We start from the raw sequence: 12619 nt of genomic DNA, 5'->3' as shown, positions 1-12619 counted from the left end.
ATTCTAGTGCCAGGTAACAACTGAAAGAAATATAAATTATAATTGTAACTTACACTGGCCACTATAATTGTCATTAATGTAACCTATATGTAAACTTAAGTAACATGCAAAGTATTTAACATGAAGAGTGTATACTTACCAAGTACTTAGATAGCCTTTTAAAATCCTGCTGATGGTTGAGACTCCCCCTAAATAAAAAATAATAATAAGATATAATTTTTCAACTTCAGAATTTAACCCTACTCTGTTAAATCTACCCAAGAAACCCATGTATATAAGAGCAATTGTTTTTGCTTTTTTTTATACAATACTGTAAAAAGCCTAAATCACATGCTGAAACTTTGGTACATGATAAATAAAAACAATTTTTTTCCTAATCTTACAAATAATTGAAATTTTATATGTAATTTATGGAAGAGCTCATGAATTATTAAGATATTGGTAGGATTTACTGGACCACAACGAGTGAGGTCTATAATAAACCAGGTTTATAAAATACTGTTATTTTGCTGTTGTTTTCTATTTCAGTTTTGCAGGAGGAAAAGTTAAAGCTAGACTGGTGAAGAATACTTTAAAAAGCGGGGGTCTCAGCCAGTCAAGAGTTGTAAGTAGTTACATAGATAACAGATCTTGAGTTATGTGGAACAAAGCATTAGAAATCATTTCTCAAATTAGCCATGACCCATTCAACTTGGCCTATTTACAACATCTCACAAATCAACCCAATGCAAAGCAACAGTTTAGCTCCACCTTATACAGAATTGAATCCTATTATATCTTTCAAATGTCTTCATAAAATTTCACACTATCATAATTTTTTAAAAGATGTAAATGTTTACTTTAAACCTCTCATAATGCATTTCTACCTCCTTACAAAGAAGGTACAGCACTTAGTATTTATCCTTTCAAGCATCTTGCCCGATTTCTACAAAACTTACACATTACCTCAAATAGTTTGAATGGACTCTCAACATTCTGATGACATTCTCATAGACACTACCAACAAATTTGAAAAGTAAATAGAAAAGAAGGGCTCTGCAAAATCAAATCCTTCAATACTATTTAACAAATGTGGAAAACAAAAGCCCAAAAGGATTTATTTGAAATTCTAGTTAGTAAAAGTCAGGCTTATCTAGAGCCAAATATTCAGAATCCCAGTATCCTTTTCTATTACCCCACTGCCTACAAAGTAATTGGGATTTAAGGTCTAATCTTATAAAAAGGTTAAAACATTTTCCCTTAAAAAAAAAATTTTCCCTTGTCATTCAAAACCAAATTACTCCAATCAACCACAGAGGAATATACATTCTTTTCCACTGTGTATGAAACATTCACCAAACTAAAACAAGCCTTAACAAATTTAAAAGAATTAGAGGAACTAAAATAATACAACATGTATTACATAATAGAATTAAGATACAAATTAGTAACAGACAGATATCCCAAAATCCCAAATATGGGAATTCAACAATACATCTAAATAACCTATAGATCAAAGAAGACTCAAAGGAAATTAGAAAAAATTTTGAACTAAATAAAAATAAAAATACAACATATCAAAATTAGTAGGATGCAGAGGAGTGTTTAAAGGGAAATTTTGTAGCATTAACTGCTTATATTAAAAACGGAAAAGAAGGGAATAAGATTTTTGAGAATGCCTTTTTATATAGTTTTGATTTTTATCCATGTTACTGTTTTACTATACTCAAAAAATCAATTAAATTAAATCAATAATGGGGGTGGCAAAAAACTGAATACAAACAAACTCAAATGAACTTAAATGCTTATCAAACTGGTGACATTAAAAATATAATTAATTAAAATAACTTATAAGTATCGGACTCTGACTGCATACCTTCACTGAGATACATTGTATGAGCAAAAAACCTGCAGAGAAATCTTAAACTCTGCTTCCTTATTGTGTTTATTGTTGGCAATGGTATTGGTGTGGCAATTCCAGTATTACATCATGTATATTGCAGGGCAGGGCAAATGAATAAACACATATTGATGTTATTGTGAACCAGGATCCTCGCTGTGGGAGAAGAGAGATCCAAATATGAACAGGAGGAGAGAAGAACCCTGTGGTACTGGATTGGAATTACAAATATTAGTGGGTCTTTTTTAAGTATATTTCCTTGTTCTGTCCAATGAAAAGAGCCCCTACAGAAGCAACAACGTCCAGTAATACAGAACACATCCAGTGCTCATGATATAGTTTTCAAATGTCCACCAAGAGGAATATGGAGAAATAACCATTTTGTGGTATAGGGTAAGAATGGAACATTTGTTGTGCCAGAAAGCAAGTAAGTGTTCTAAAAATGATGGGACATATCAAAGAGACATAAAAACCAGATTGAATGAGTTCCTACTGGCTAAATTTTAACAATTTTAGCCTTCAAAAGAAATATAACAATAATGGATCTTAGTCCACTAAATAAAAGAAGAATCCATGAGACCAAGTGATAATGTAAGAAGGAGGGTAGAAAGTCTTCCTTACAGAATGCCAGCTAATAAATGCGCGAAGAATAACAGAACTAGAAAATCATCATTTTGAAAACCTCAAAGTAATTAATGATTCAGGCAAAAATCAACAATAGGTGTTAAAATCATTGGGTGAAAAGTTGTAGAGAAACTATTTATTCAGCCTGAAGGCATGGACTAATTACCAAAGGGAAAAAGATACCTTTACAATGGAGAGATCTGGCAGCACCAGCTAAACCAATAAACCTTAACATCACAAACCATGGAACAAACTAATAGTACACAGGTTAAATACGCACACTTTAAATACATATGTATGTTAACATATGTAACTACTGGATAACTCTTGAAATAAACAGCAAGTGAAAAAAGCAACTTATAAAGGTATGTAAACAATATATTTATTTACATTTTAAACCAATCAATACTATTTATCTTTTTTACAAATATGTGCATAAAAGTATAAAAAAACTTAAAGGATACTTTCAGATTAGTAATTTCCTCTCAGAAAGTAGGCCAAAAATGGAATTAGTAATCTTCAAATATATTTTTAATTTATTTTTAAAATTCTGAAACAATTATAGCAAAATGTTAATATTTGTTAATTTTGGCAGTATGAATACACAAGCATCTTATTTTCTTCCCTGCATTTTTAAAAATATTTTAAATATTCCATCATGTAGAAATTTGAATTTTTAAATGAACCGCTACTATACAAATCTTAGTTCAGTAATTCCTGGTGTTTAAAACTATTGTTTTAAAGAAGTTGGATTCAGAAGCAGGCCCACAGTGACTCCTTCCACTTTAATCTCTGATGTAAATTAACAGACGCAAATCAGCACATCCAAAATGATTCTAATAAGCAAAGTGAATTTTACTTACTTAAATAAAAAGTATCTTGGAAGGTATGCCATCCGAGGGGCACTACACCTTCTCTAAAGTTCAATACTTCCTGTATCTCATATTATTGCTCTTTATATGTATCACAATTTAGAGAAATGCAAGTTCATCCATTCTAATAATTCAGTTTTTTCAATCATTTTGACCTAACTCTACAAAATCATCCTATCAAAGTTATTATTTTAAATACCAATTAATCAGTCTATTTAAAAAATCTACTGTTGTAAAATCGGTACACAAAAAGATTTTTAAAACTCAAATTTTTAAGTGATTCAATAATAAGATAGTTCATCACATTCCTTTTAATGCTTTAATCTGTTGGTAAAAACTTTCTATTTTCTGCTTAAGAGAAGGTCAACGGCTTTCACTTCACTACTCTAACATAATCATGAATTGAAATAAGAACTCTTAGCTCTTTGGCCCGACAAAGCTACCAGTATGCCTAAGCCAATAAAGCGATTCGTTCATTAATGCTGCTAATAAAGCAACCTTTTGTTAGTCTATGAAACATCAGAAACCTCAGAGACTCTAACTTTGCAATTTTTCCCTGTTTCTGCCATATGAACTTACAAATTCTCTTACATGCCATTTACTTTAACAACTAAAACATAATCATTCTAGAAATTTGACCTTCCACTCTAGGTAATTTACTAACATATTAGTTCCAACTTCAGAAAACTATTCCTAGATGAAACTACTTGTATTTTAATCATTCTCTTCTGCTTTCTCATAAAGCCAATCTGTGCAGAAATCTGTGCCATCTTCCAATAAACAACTAAAGGAACAACCCCTATAATAGCCTCAAAATGAAAAACGACCATGTTCATTTACCCAATCGGCATTAATTGATCAACTACTATAGTAAGCAAGGCACGGAAGACACTGCAAAGATGAATACACAGTCCCTACCCTCAAGCAGCTCAATTTTAGAATAAGACAGGCATCTAGAAAAATGACTGTAAGATAGCTTATAATAGTGTTAATGACTAAATACGAGTTAGCATGAAGGATATAAATTAGTTTAACTGAGACAAGATTAAAAATTCTTCAATGAGGAGACTTTAGAAGCTAAATAAAATATATTTTAGGCCTAGTGAATAGCATATACTTATATGGAAAACAGATACATAAACCACCCCAGTAAATTCAGAAATTTTTAATTAATTTAGTAAGCCTAGAATGTATTGTGCATGTAAGTAATTAGTAGAAAATGTCTGGCAGTTCTTGTCTGTCAGAGCCATGTTTGCATTGCTCTACAATGTGGACTTCATTCCATGCAATGGGCAGTCATTGAAAAGTTATAAGAAAAGGTAAATGGTGCTCAGGTCTGTTTTTTTTAGAAAGGTCACTCCTGAGGTATCCGAATGCCCAAAAGCTTCTATTTTTAATAACCAGAATAGACAAAGCAGTTAAGTCACTTGGTCAGTCATAGAACTGGGAAACAGCAGAACCAGGGTCCAACCCCTCCCACCCACCCCCAACCAATATGCATGCTGTATCCCAGGAAGCAACAAAAGTTAAAAACAATCATAGCAGGATTCTAACTACTTTGTTAAACTGACCAAGTATTCATTCCACGAAAATACAAAATAGCAAAAATCAAAACACAATTCCTCCCCTTCAATACTTTTAATGTGTATCTTCTTTTTTTTTTTTTTTTTAAGGAGGGTGCAGCTCACAGTGGCCCAGGCGGGGATCGAACTGGCAACCTTGGTGTTATTAGCACCACACTCCAACTAAGCTAACTGGCCGCCCTTAATAATAAAGATTAATAAATATCAATCTTTATTATTTATTAGTTCATACCTTCATTGGGAAGTGAGGCATATCAAAGTTTAAAAGATACAGACATCAGCATAAAAAATAAGAAAACAACAAGCCCTTAAAGATGGTTATCCCTGATAAACACCAAAACTAATAGGCAAAGGAGGAAGCACATTAGAGAAAAAGAAGAGGTATTTAGAATAATCTTTGTAAATAGGAAAGGGGTCTTTTATTCACATGGATTCCGAGTAAGAAACTAGAAAGAAAACATAATAAAACTCAAGAGCATTTGGGAACCACGTGTGGCAGACCTTTTGGATATGGTCCCATACCCAAGGACACAGAATTCTTGCTCCTTTTCTAACAGATGCCAATAAAATCAAAAAGAATTATCACCTACCAATCATTCTCTCACATTCATAACTTTTTATAACATACTGACCCAACAAAGTATGCAATAGGTCTTCAATTTTTATATCTTTAATTAAAGAAAAAAACAAAAAACAATACCAACACAATCATCCAATAAATGTATTATGCTAGGCACGAAGACAGCATGAATAAATATACTCTGCCCTGTGAAAACTTAGTCTACTGGAAAGATTGATATGAACTTATCAAACAAATAAATCACAACTGTGATAAAAGCCGTGAAAGTACGTAACAAAGGTATTTAACCTAGTGAGTGTTTTGAGTGAAGAAAGGCTTTCTTTCAAGGAAGTGACCTTTAGATTGATATTTGGAGAATGTTTAAAAGCGAAGAAGGATTCAGGAAAGTGGCTGGTGGGGGGAAGGGGTCGTGGAATCAGATATGCTTCAAAAGGGAAGAGAATTATACTGGTCAGGTTTTATTTACTAAGCAGGGGGTGAAAACATAGGAGCTGTTTATGTGTCTTCATAACTTTCGCATTAAAAACTTTTGATGTTGAAAACTTCAATCACACACAAAATAAACGGAATAATAATAAACTCATATTTATCCATTACACAACTTCAGCAACCATCAACATCCTGCCATGCTTGTTTCATTTAAACCGTCCACTCCTACCACCCAACTTGACTGTTATTTTAACCCACACCTCTGTAAGATACTGGACGTTTTTATCACTTCAGGAAACTCCCCAAGGCCTCTTCCCAGTTGAGCACCACCGCTGCCCACAACCAAAGAACTGAACCATTGTTCCATGTTTTTTCTCCTCGGAGATCAGCTTTGCTCGTTCTAGAGCTTAATGTAAATGGACTCATCCACACTGCATCCAGCATCTCGCTCACGTCTGTCAGAGCCATCCACATCACTTTGCATGACTCCTTCCTTTTCATGACCGAGTAGTATTCCATTAGATGACTATACCAAAACTTTTTAACCCATTATCCTACTAAATGACATTTGGGTTGTTTCCAGTTGTTAGCTATTATGAAGAAATCCACCCTAAAAATTCTTGAAAAAGTCATTTTTGAACATATGCTTTCATTTCTCTTGGGAAAACACCCAGGAGCAGAACTGCTGGATCCCAAGACAGGTGTAATGCTTACATTTATAAGAAACTGCCAAATGGCTTTCCAAAGTGACTTTACCATTTTAAACTCATGCCAGCAATTTATGGGCGTTCTAGGTGTCTTACTGGAAAACCTGTTGTCGCAGTCTGTTTAATTTCAGCCCTTCAAGTTGGTTTTAGTGGTTATCTCGTGGTTTCAATTTGCATTTCCTTAATGACTAATGCTCATAACTTTGATATATATTAAAAATTGGGTATTTTTTAAATGAAATGTAGGGAGCATATGGATATAGGAAATACCAAGATCAAAGGCTCTAGAGAAAAATACATACCACATTTGGACCAAGAGGTCAGTGTGGCTATAGCAAGGAGTAAAAAAGAAAGTAGCATGTAAGAAGGTAGACGAGGGTTAAATACCATGAATGGAAATTGGTCCGATTTAGACTCATTCTGTTTCTGGGATAGCTAAGTAGAATTATAAAATAGCACTACAACTTAGATAAGTAAGGGCTGGAGCAACAGATGTAATTCTCTTGTAAGTAGAAATCAAAGTGGTGAGACTACCTGGGGAGAAAGAACAAAGAAGCAAGAGAAAGGAGCCTAGGACCAAGATTCAAGAAATTACAATTTTTAATGAGCAAAGAGAAGAGAAGCCTGTAAAAGAGGTTAGAAAAGATATTTGCAATGCATATTACCAAAACATTAATATTCAGATTACAAAAAGAACTGCTACAAATCAGTATAAAAGGCAATACCCAACAGAAAAAAAAAAGAAATTTAGCAAAGGACACAGAGAAAAGATTCACAGAAGACCAGAATGACTAAAACCCAAGCAAAGATGTTCAACTTCACTAGAAATCAAACTAATGAAAATGAAAATCCATTTTTTATCTTTCAGAAAGGCAAAAATTGGTAGCTACCTAAACTAAAATGTTGATAAACAGTTGGGGAAACATGCCGGTGGGTACAAAGTAGTACGTCCACTTTGGAGTGGACTTGACAATACTTGGTAAGATGAAGTGGCACCTACAACTTGTGATCCAGCAATTCTACTCTTAGGTGTGTATCCCAGATTAAGTTACACATTGACTAGGTACTTACGTACAAGCCTATTAATTACAATACTATTTGCCAAAAGGTAGAACCTAGTTATCTCAGAGGATGAAACTGTGTTTTATTTCACCAAAACAGCAGTTTTTAAAAAATGCACTAACCTACACGTGTGAATATGAATACATCTAGAAAACGATGTATGAAAACTTTTCGGCTCTTTTATGTAAATGTTTTTATATGTAGAAAAACAATGACTTCAGGATAATGGGTACCTCTGAAGGAGGGAGGAAAGAATGGGGAGGGGAGACTTTTAAAAGAAGAGAAAAAAAACACAAGGAAAAAAATTAACAAATGTTTGACCTTCAGGCTGGGTACACAGGTGTTTCTTATATTTTTGCATGTTTGAATCATGTTATAGCTTAAACAAAATTTTCAAATAGATTGAAAATTGTAAGCTTGCTGACTATGAACCGCAATTACAGCGGGTACAATGGAAGTAACTAGGTATTAGGAGAGAAATAGAAGGCTTTTGTCAAGGCAAAAAATTATAAAACATTATGAAGGTGGTAATTCAGAAGATATGGCCACCTGCTGATGAAAATAAGATGAGAGGCAAGTCTCAGACAGCTTGAGGAAGACAGAAATTGGGACTCGTAGCCAGACTACTTTGTCTCACTAGCACCAAGATAAGTAAGTCTAACTAGTTTATTATCTCAGCTCGCTTGGCCGGGCATCATTCTGATTCGCAGCAACTCTAATCACTATTATGAAAGTGATTGTGCTGAACCTTGAGTCTAAATAGATGCAAGGCATTCTGCTAGATGATGCAGGGACAGAAAGGTGTATTACAGTTCTCAGGAAGGTTCTCATTTACTGGGAGAGCTACAACGATGTATACAGAAAGAAAAAAACTAGCACTTAATGTCGAAACAATTGCTAGTGGAATTCAAAGAAAAGAATCCATCAGACTGCTGGGAGGTATGAGAAAGGTTTCACCACAACGGTGGAGCTCAAGCTGAGTACTGCAGGTCAGGGAGCAACTGAAAAGATACAGAAATTGGCATTCTAGGTAGAAAAAAAACAATGGGGGGAAAGAAATGTAGACCCCTAGGGAGGAAAAAATAGAGTGTAAGTGCTTGGCAATTTTTGGATCTTAATTAGAAAAATAAAATACTTTGACAACACACAAAATCTTTACAATTAGTAGATCAATCAGAGTTCTTAGCTGCAAACTACAGAACCTATTTCAGGTGTTTTCAACAGAAAACAAATCTATTAAAACAATATGTTATTCAAAGAATAGCCCCCCAAAGAGCCAAAGAATCAACATGCAGGTATGCAGCCAGGAAAAACACCTACATCTTTCCACCAAATTGTCCCCACACTTTGAGTCCCACAACCATGAAAGTGGCGCCTCAGACAGTAACTGCCACGACTACCTGTAAAAGGTCAATGTCTCACAACCCATCATCCACATTAGGAAACAATTCTAAGCAACAGCCATTACCTTGCAACTCTCGCTTCTGAATTCAAGTCTTACACAGATGGCATCTGACCAAAAAAATCTACAATGCATGCCCCTATCCTAGCTGCAAGGGATGTTCAGAAATTGAGTTCTGCCTTCTATGGCGCTCCCAATACAAATTTCTCCAACATTGAGAGGTTATTTGAAATGAGACCAAATCTTGGCTATAGAACAACATACACATTTATTCCAAATTTCAAGCTCCAAACAAGATCCTCAAGTCTAACAGATCATAACTAAGCCATGTGGGAACAAAACTCTTTGTTCCTCAAAGGGAGATGAGAACCAGAGTTTCATCAGTTACTGCACACAGATCCAACTCCAAAACTCTGGGTGATGTCCCCTTCCCTTCCGGTTTCTTTTATAACCTATGGACCAAACTATAAAGGGGTGTGGGAATAGAAAAACAAGCTAAAATATTTTTTTTTTAAATAAACACATAAAGAAGGAAACAACAGGTTCTACAGACCTGACTCAGGTCTAGGAACTACAACTCACTCTTATGACAGTTCAAGTTGGACCTTCACTTGTGAAACCTAAAAATCTTGGTTTTACAGATCAAGTCGGACCTTACTACACTGTCCATCTATTTGAGATCTGGGGATCCCATGATTAGCCACAGCCAAAAAGAAGCATTCGGGTCAGTGCACCTCCGATCGTTAGGCCTGTCATGCTACTTTAGGGAAATGATACCCACCTTGCCTATGACAGTTAGCGCTACCCTACAATTCCACCACCTGAAGTCAGAACAACAATTTCAACAGAAGTTTCTGCTCCTACCTACAGACAACAGCAATTACAGTAGTCCTCCCTTATCCCTGGGGGATATATTCCAAGATCCCCAGTGGATGCCTGAAACCACAGATAGTACTGAGCCCTATAGTTGCTGTTTTCTCCTATACATACATACCTCTGATAAAGTTTAATTTATAAATAGGCATAGTAAGAGATTAGCAGAGATTAGCAATAACTAATAATAGAGATTAGCAATAACTAATAAACTAGAACAATTATTACAATATACTGTAATAGAAGTTATATGAATGTGGTCTCTCTCCCAAGCTACCTAAGCACTTACTATGCACTGTGCCTGTAACTTCCGCAGTTTGAAGTACAACAGCAAAACTAGCACGAATTTATTTTTCCTTCTTCACAATTTCAGATAGAAGATTCATTCTTACCATAGATCTTAACAACCTCAGCATATTTTTTTTTTCTTTCCTTAAGAATTTTCACTTTTCCAATTAAAGGAAGCACTTACAGCTTCTCTTCGGCATAACGGAATTGCCAGCGTCACTACTCTTGGACTTTGGGGCCATCATTAAGTAAAATAGGGGTTACTTGAACACATGCACTGTAATACTACAACAGTCAATTGTACAATTAGCGACTAAGAGTCTAACAGGCAGGTAGCACATATCACGTGGACATGCTGGACAAAGGGATGATTCACGTGGAGAGGGACAGAGCGGATGGCATGCGATTTCATCACGCTACTCAGAATGGCACACAACTTAAAACATGAATTGTTTATTTCTGGAATCTTCAATTTATTTAGTATTATCGGAATGCAGGTGACCGTGGGTAACAGAAACTGCAGAAAGTGAAATCGTAAGTAAAGGGGAACTGCTGTGTATTGCTTTTCATAGATGCTGGACCTGTCACCAAACATTTTTCATTACCTTAGTGAATGAAGTGACTTCTGGACCTCTCTGTGGATAATGGCTGAGAGGGAATGGCAGAGGTGGGTGAATGGTCTCAAGGAAAACTCCACTCTATCAGTCTCACTTCCCTTAGTCTTCTGACTTCTGCCTCTAATTACACCATGAGTTTGCAGGCATTCAACTTCACTTCAGTATAGGCCAATGATGACACCGATCAAAGGAACAATTACAACTTCTCCTGACTGCTTGAGCTAGAATATTGAACCCAGAATCTGCGGTAATTTTACCAGTCCAATACAGTGAGCCAAATGCAACAGCATGTTTCCCTCTCATCATCAGAACCCGTTTCTCCATGTAAGTCCTGAAGTTTTTGCGGGTATATTAGCAAAAATATTTTTTCAAATGTTGATATATAATGCTTTTCTTCCCATTTTGACTATGAAAAGGTACAGCATGCTACAATCCAGTTACAGCCCTGGAAACAATGAGGATTGTGGGAAGGAGTATAAGGAAACTGGCTTCCCTAGAACGGCGACTGTCAAAAGCGACATTGTTATAGGTCTTCACAAGAAAGATGGCTTCTGCCAGCAAGAGACTTCATGGAGTTTGGAGACTTGAAGTATTAATACTACGTGTCCATAATTCTCTATGTAAAGAAAATTTATTCAAAAGATTATTAGCAGCCAAAAATATGGCATATGTCCAATAAAAGGGGGGGCATTTATTACATTGCTATTTCATCTCCTCAAATTTTCTCAAAATTAGACAATATAAGATTTTTCTACTTGATTATTTCCTTATGTATTTAGTATTAATTGTTAAACTTCTATACACTAAGATGAGGCAGCATTATGGTACTCATATTCTAGAGCAACTGAATTGAAGCCTCTAGAGGGCAGTATTTCTCATAGGATAGACGTTTGATTTTAATAAAAAAGGAATTCCATTGTCCAAGAAGTTTAAGCAGCACAGGATAAACAAGCTTTAGCAACTTTCTTTCTTGGAAGATGTCTCAGTATTTAATATATTGTTGTGCACCGTGAATCTTCATTCAGCCATTATTATGGCATACAGTGTTGCTTCAAATTAATTTAACCACAGAACCCTTTCTTCAAGGACCATTTCTAGTGATTACTTCTACAGAACACATTTTGGAAACAATCTAGTGGACAAATTCTATCAAGACAAGTTTCACTTCTTTATTCATGGACTTACTCTTCTGATTTTTAAAACAGGTCTTTAGACATCTCCCTCTATTCACAGATCATGACTGAGAAGGTTGTGACAATGAGAAACATGGAGAACTTACTGCTTGGCTTGCTCAAAGGACAACAACAAATAAATAAAAGGAAAAAGGTTGGTGCTATAACTAGTTGAGATATGGCCCCTTCTAACTTTAAAAAACAAAAAATAGTTGAAATATACTTAATAAAACATTTTTATATTTATCCAAACTCAGAATATTAAATATTTGAGCTCTATTAACAATCCATATCAACTGAAATTGTTAACTAATTAAAGGTCTGTTGTAAACCTAATGAGATCTCTATAAATCTCCATAGATGAAACATTAATTTTTTATTTCCAAGAGAGCACTTAAACAAAATTATTCGCCCCCCCCCCTTTTTTTTTGGTCTTTCACCAAAATGGTGAAAGTTTTTAGAATATAGACATTTTTCCCCTCTCCAAGTATTCTAAGAGGGTTGAGCCATGATTTCAAATGAAATGTGTGT

The 12619-nt window shown here is 34.9% G+C and overlaps 1 protein-coding gene across 2 annotated transcripts in view; it reads right to left on the bottom strand.

The window, feature by feature from the left end:
- Nucleotides 1-12619, bottom strand: part of FBXW7 (F-box and WD repeat domain containing 7) — a 171493-nt gene that overhangs the window by 135094 nt on the left and 23780 nt on the right. For both annotated transcript variants that reach the window (XM_019722716.3, XM_019722739.3), the window contains exon 2: nt 140-188. The gene's annotated coding sequence lies outside the window, so the exon portion shown is untranslated. The remainder of the gene's footprint in view (nt 1-139; nt 189-12619) is intronic.

Source organism: Rhinolophus sinicus, chromosome 15 (assembly GCF_057876585.1).
Source record: "Rhinolophus sinicus isolate RSI-liver-muscle chromosome 15, RSI-T2T, whole genome shotgun sequence".
NCBI classification, from domain to species: domain Eukaryota; kingdom Metazoa; phylum Chordata; class Mammalia; order Chiroptera; family Rhinolophidae; genus Rhinolophus; species Rhinolophus sinicus.
The sequence above is the reverse complement of the archived record's forward strand: the minus strand, read 5'-3'. Positions and strand labels throughout refer to the sequence as shown.